This window comes from Lactuca serriola, chromosome 8 (genome assembly GCF_051521515.1).
Source record: "Lactuca serriola cultivar US96UC23 chromosome 8, Lser_US96UC23_V15, whole genome shotgun sequence".
In the NCBI taxonomy this organism is placed as follows: domain Eukaryota; kingdom Viridiplantae; phylum Streptophyta; class Magnoliopsida; order Asterales; family Asteraceae; genus Lactuca; species Lactuca serriola.
Window position 1 is genome coordinate 108,661,670 of NC_136415.1, and position 6,581 is coordinate 108,668,250.

At 32.6% G+C, this 6,581-nt stretch overlaps 1 long non-coding RNA gene and 1 other non-coding gene across 3 annotated transcripts; both read right to left on the reverse strand.

Annotated features, from left to right (window-relative positions):
* Positions 1-3,400: 3,400 nt before the first annotated feature.
* LOC145070796 (uncharacterized) lies at positions 3,401-4,727 on the reverse strand. 2 transcript variants are annotated; one of them, XR_013690077.1, is made up of 2 exons: positions 4,418-4,727; positions 3,401-3,736 (listed from the first exon to the last, which is right to left on the reverse strand). It is a non-coding gene; the product is annotated as an uncharacterized LOC145070796 (long non-coding RNA). The 2 variants fall into 2 exon arrangements; XR_013690078.1 differs by having other exon boundaries at positions 3,401-4,070.
* LOC145071866 (small nucleolar RNA SNORD25) lies at positions 4,244-4,326 on the reverse strand. Its single transcript, XR_013690829.1, has one exon. It is a non-coding gene; the product is annotated as a small nucleolar RNA SNORD25 (small nucleolar RNA).
* Positions 4,728-6,581: the final 1,854 nt, after the last annotated feature.

The following is a 6,581-nucleotide window of genomic DNA, read 5'->3' on the forward strand; positions in this document are numbered from 1 at the left end:
GGTAAAGACCATGTGGTGTAGCCCATGACAATTGGATATAAGACCATGTGGAGGAGCCCATGGCATTCCCTGGTAAAGACCATGTGGGGTAGCCCATGTCACGATGGTATAAGACCTTAGGGGGAGCCCACGACATCCTTATATGTTTATATGCATTGTTTATGTGATATGTAGTATACTAGATGTTTATGCGGTATGTGTTATATTTGTTGTTTATGTGATGTGTGATATGCTAGTTGTCTTTGTGATACTTGCATGGAAGACCCCGAGGGGAGCCCGTGGCAGTTGGATATAAGACCATCTAGGGTAGCCCATGACATTCCCAGGTAAAGACCATGTGGGGTAGCCCATGGCGCAAAGGTGTCAGACCCTGGGGGGGATCCCGCCGCATCCTTAAAGGTTTATGTATGCATGGCTTATATGATTGATATGGTTTATGTAGTTGTTATAGTTAGTATGAATTATGTGGTTATGTGGATTGTGTGGGGTATGTTATGGGGAACTCACTAAGCTTTGTGCTTACGGTTCATAGTTTTGGTTTCAAGTATCATCGATTTGGAAGAGGAGGGCTTGAATTAATCGCAGTGAACACACCTATGGTTTCCGCAATGAATGATTTCGGGATAAAATCTGATAAATGTTTTACTTAATGATGACATGAAATGTTTGAAGTAAATGGTATCAATGTTTTAGCTATATTAAAAATGAAAATTTTGGGTCGTTACAAGCTACTAATTCATATGGGTAGTTATTATTAACTACGTTAATTTTGTGTGTAATCTTTTATTTGAAATTAATTACATGTTGTTTATAGGCCGACAATATTTGGTAGACGTCGGTTTTCCTAATACCATTGAACTAATGACATCATATAGAGGGGTTAGGTATCATTTGAAATAGTATTCTACTCTCCCCCAGTGAACATAAGAGAGTTGTTCAATTTTCGGCATGCTTCTTTACGTAATGCGATAGAACTGGCATTTGGTGTTCTAAAAAGAAGGTTCTCAATCGTCAGAAGTACACATGAACTTTTTTTACTCGTGTGACACATAATCAGACATTTTTGTGACATGTTGCATCTTATACAATTTTTTACTTGACGAAGATCGTGACAAAAAACATTAATATAAAGTACATGATGTTAATAACATACGTTTGCATAGTGACAGGGCTAAGGAACTTAGGAACTCTATTACAAGTCAAATGTGAGATGATTACTTGTTGAAACCAAACAATAAATTAGATGTCTAATTAGTTTTATAGTATATCAATATTAGTTCATTTTGTTATTTTAGTTTAATTTTGTAGTGACATTTGGTGTTTAGTTTTTTATGGTGTTATTTATATTATGAGCCCTGTTTTTTTATATACATTTGTCCAATTTTATAACAATGTATGGCTCCTTTTGTTATGTTTATATGTACAGAGCGATCATGATCAAAAGGACATCTGATGGAAATGTTGTGAAGAAAGAAAATTTGTCGTGGACAAATAAGAGGGATAATGCTCTCATTGAAGCACTGGTAAACAAACATGAAATAGGTAATCGAGTGAATGGTACATCCACTTTGGAAGTTTATGTGAACATGATTGCAGTGATGAGTAAAGAGTTTAACAAGTCTTTTGCCAAAAAAATCATTTAAAAATCAAATGCAAACTTTAAAAGGTAATGCATGATATGTTCCGGGGTACTACATTGAGTGAGTTCTCCTAGAATTCTAAAACAAAACATACTGAAACAGAGAATGAAGTGTGGACACAATTAATTAGTGTATGTGTTGGTTTTACGTTTGATTGATTGTTTTATACCATTGACTTTTACTAATTATTTTTTGGTTTGTTTATAAATAGGCAAACCCTAACGCAGAAGCATTCAAGACCAAAAAAATTTCAAACTACAACAACTTGGATATGTTATTTTCAAATGATAAAGCATCGGGATCAAAAGTAGAAACAACAAAACAGAAAAAACACCCAATTACGCAAATCCATACAAATTAAAAAAAAATGATGTTGATGAACTAATAACAAATATTGAGGTAATTCTGGATAACAAATACAAAGATAATGATGAGTATATTCAAATAATGTCAGCAACTCATGTTTCACCCGATGAGAGTTCAAAACCAAGAAGCTCAAAAGTAAAAGATTAAAACTGGAAAACTATAAAAAAAATCAAGATGAAGATGAAGGAGTAGTTGAACCCGTCAACCTCAACCAAAATCTTTTGAACACAATATTATACATATATTTAAAAAAAATCGTTGATGTTATGAAGAAAAAGAAAGCCTATCATGACTATAAAGGGAAGAAATCGATAAATAATTAGAGACAATGGGTTTAGATGACAATAATTTAGCATATGCTTTTATCTTTTGTCAAATAATTAGACGGGTGAAAAGATAATTTTTAGTTCATCAATAAAGATGCGGACGATTTAGATAATTTTTAATTCTTCAAATTTTACACTTTTTTTTTTTCGTTGACTTGAGTTTGATTGTTTGATTAAAAGTTATTGATTGGTTTTGATTCTTGCCAATTAGTTTGATTGTTTGATTAAAAGTTTTTAATTGATTTTGATTCCTAATAATATAGTTGATTCTATAACAAATACTAGTTGTGAGACCCATATATTATACGGGTTAATTAAAACAAAATGCTACGTACGATTAAATAGTAAATTTATGTGAATTTGAAATTTGAACTTTGAAATAAGTAAAAATTATGAGAAAAAAACATGCAAAAAATAAATAAATTAAAATTATGAGTTTAATTATCAGGTGTACTAAACTGGTTAATTATAAGAAAATTGTAAACACAAAGTTTTAAATTGTAAATTTATTTGAAGTTGAATTTGAAATTTGAAATTTGAAATTTAAAATTAATAGTCATTATGGTAGGTTTGATTTATGAAAACTAAATTAATGATATATTAAAAATGAAAATTAAAATAAATGACAGATGAAAAATAAATATATCTCAAAATTATGACAAAATGATGACATGTGGCAAAATCATTCTAATTTAATAAGGTAGATATGGAGGAGGGCATGTTTCATGAGATGTTTGACAAGTGATAATAAACACATGTGTTTAATGTTTCTTGTTAATTTCTTATTTCCTGGGTTACCTTCATTTTTCTAGATAAATTCTTATCAACAATACTCTTTGTTTCATGTGTTTCTTTCATGTTTCTAGTTAATTTCTTGTTTCAGGGGTTTCTTCCTATTATCTTATTAATAATACTCGATCCTTAGATAAGTTAGCATTTAGATTTGATTTCAGGTGTTGCCTTCTAAAGTTGTTATGTTGATATTGGTCAAAAAATTCAACATGCTTCTCTAAAAACCTCCCATTTCAATTTAACAAATCAACAACTCAAACATATTGCTAAACTATATAATTCAAAAACATAATGTATAACTGTAAGTATGTAACCGTTTAGTTTTCATTTCATACTAACTTAAGAACACAAAAACTTAAAAAAATAAAATTATTTGATTCCCGTTGAACTAGGGATTTCTCTCTGTCAATTTCTATCCTTTCCTTTATTAAATTGACCAGCCGAAGATGATATTAAAGGAGTAAACATGCTCTTTTACAGATAAGAGCCAAAATTATTTGATTCCCATGGCAGCTCCACCACCACCTTCACCTAATTCCATAAATGATCAGACCTATTTAACTCTAAACTATTTGATTCAATAGGCTTCGCTTGTTATGATGCAATCTTTTCCTGTAAGAAGAAACAATATAGTACAAATAGTTAAGATTTAAATTGTCTCGAAAATTTTAACAAAAAGGGTTAAAATGTTTTGTAACTTAATTTTCAATATCATAAATATTACCCTATGTCGTCAAAGTTAGGTTTGACATGTAATAACTTTAAACCCTATTAAGGATTTAATTGACATTAAAACATGTTAAACCAAATAAACATCCTAAAAAACCTTTTAAAACAAAACCTAGTTGTACGACATTTGGAGACATGGCTATTGACATGAATTCGTTATAGCTTCTAAAAGATATCAACAAACAATGTCAATATGTTCTTGGTTCTGAACTGACACCTGCATCAAATGGGTTTCAATAGCAAAATCTCAGCTAATGTGATTTCCGTTACTGAATTTAACTTAAAAATAAGAAATAACATTCACAAATCATCTAAAAAGATAAATTTGAAAAAAAAACATAATAAGAAAACATAAAAAGATGGCAGCCTATAGAAAGATAGAGAACGATATAAAGCTCAGTCCCTTAGATGTTCATAAATTGCGATCATGCTCGCAAATCATTACAGGTCTGTATTGACTCATCATCGCTGATCGTTTTCCAAAAAATCTAATACCACCTAACTAAAATCAATTGAAAACAGCAAATTAGAATGTATAGAATAAAGAAATAAATGTAGCTGTACTAGTGATCTCGAAGAAATGAAAGCCGAAGGAGATTAAAAAGTTTAGAACAGCACGCTTGATCTTGCTTCTAGGGAACGAGTCGGGCAGAAACTGAGAAAATTCACGCCGACCAGATAGCGAAGCCTTGAATCAGATAAACGTAAATTGTAATCACTAAGACGGAAGATGGCCGGAAGTCGGAAGAATTTCAATGACAGGAAAACTTAAAACAAAACCGATGGCAATGAAGATTGGGAGTCCGGGTTTATGTAGAGCTGGACACAATCACATCTAACGCCTCACACCTTCAATCGTTACGTGAACGGCTGATACTGTAACGACTCTTTAACCCTAAGGTATCGTATATTCGTATATCGAAAATCAATATTAGGCCCATTAGTTGTTTTTGGCTTAACAGCCCAATTTAAATAATTTGTAGGACTTTAGTCGTAGGCCTTTGTGTGATTCTTTTTCTAATTTAAGATTTTAAGGATTTTTAGGGTCGAGTTGGTCGCGAAGAATTTTCTATTTCTTTAGGAATTTTTTCAAGAAAAAACGTAAATTTAGGAAAAGCGTTTGGTTCGTTCAGTTTTTTAAAGTTTACTAAAAATTTGAAAATTCCAAGTTTTTCAAATTGTATGTAAATTAGAAAAATGATTTTTTTAGTTTTCCAAATTTCTAAGATGAAAAATAAAATTTCACCGGTTCTTACAAAACACATTTTCTAAAATTTTCATTGAAAAATGAAAATGAAAAATCAACTCTATCTTTTGAAAACATTTTCTTAGAAATGAAAACAGTTTTCCACAACCAAATGCATCTTATGTTTATCAAGTTTTTATAATAAGGATGTAATTTGGGTCGGAATTAGACCAAACCGGGTCGGGCTTGAATAAACCGAAAACCGAATAAGACTAATTGGAGGAACTGAAAACCGGACCAATCAAACCAATAAGGCTTCAATTCGGTTCGAATATTAATCAATCTGGTTCGGTTATTACCCAAATAAGCTAGATAATATTTACAATATGATTAAGAACCGGAAAAGAACCAAATAAACCTTATTGTTTGGTACTTTTATCTTTAAACTTAGGGATTGTTTTTGTAACTAGATAAGGTATTAGAAATGTAAATGTTAGTTTAAAACAACAACTTTAATAACCTTTGTTTAGGATCATGGATCTCGTTGAATATACAACAAAAAAAATATATGTTAACTATTTAAACAATAGTTTAAATTATGACCTACAAGCTGTAAACAAAATCGGGAAAATTGGAAAAATAATGAAGATACTATGACAGTTCAAAGTTGCCATAAAATTATACAAACATGTTGAAATAGAAAACTCAGCTTCAATACCCCCTCGTTTCGGGGCTTGTATCTCATTTAATATATAACCAAAATAACATATAAACTATGTAAACAGTGTGTTAAGTTGTGAACTACAAGGTGGGAATTGGTAGCGATGGAGGTCTAATAATGGTGGGCTTTAACGAGAACTGCCATTCTTGTCGAAGTATCTCATTTAATATATAACCAAAATAACATAGAATCACTGTCGGTAGCCGCCATTCTTGTCGGAGTTCACCCATATCGTCACCGCCACCACATCTGCCACACATTTGGTTGCCAGACTCCCCATCCATACCGTCCTTTCTCCTTTGTCTCGCCAGAATCAAGCCCCTCACCCCTATTAAAAACCACTATAACTACTTGTCGCACCACCTGCAATCACCGTCGGTGCTCACCACCATTAAATCCACCATCAACCATCTTACTTGATACACCACAAAACGTCATCCTTATGCCACTAAATTATAACAACACCGAAAACAATGATATTCATCACCTCGACCTCAATCTCCATCTGTTACAGCCTCACACACCACCATAAACCTTCATTGTCCTACCAAACAACACTCTTTGCACTGTTGAGCACCACTTCAGCCGAAAACCACCACAGAGCAACACCATATCGAGCCTCCTACAACGAAGTACGTGGGGTTATAGGTGGATCCGATCAAGCTCATGATAGAGGGGGAGAAAGAAGTGTATACAAGGGTCGGTGGCGGTAGGTGTAAATTGGCAATGATGGAGGTCTAATAATGGTGGGTTTTAACGAGATCGACGGAGATAGCGTGCAGTGACAATTAGATCAGGTCTCCGGTTGTTGAGCTGCCGCC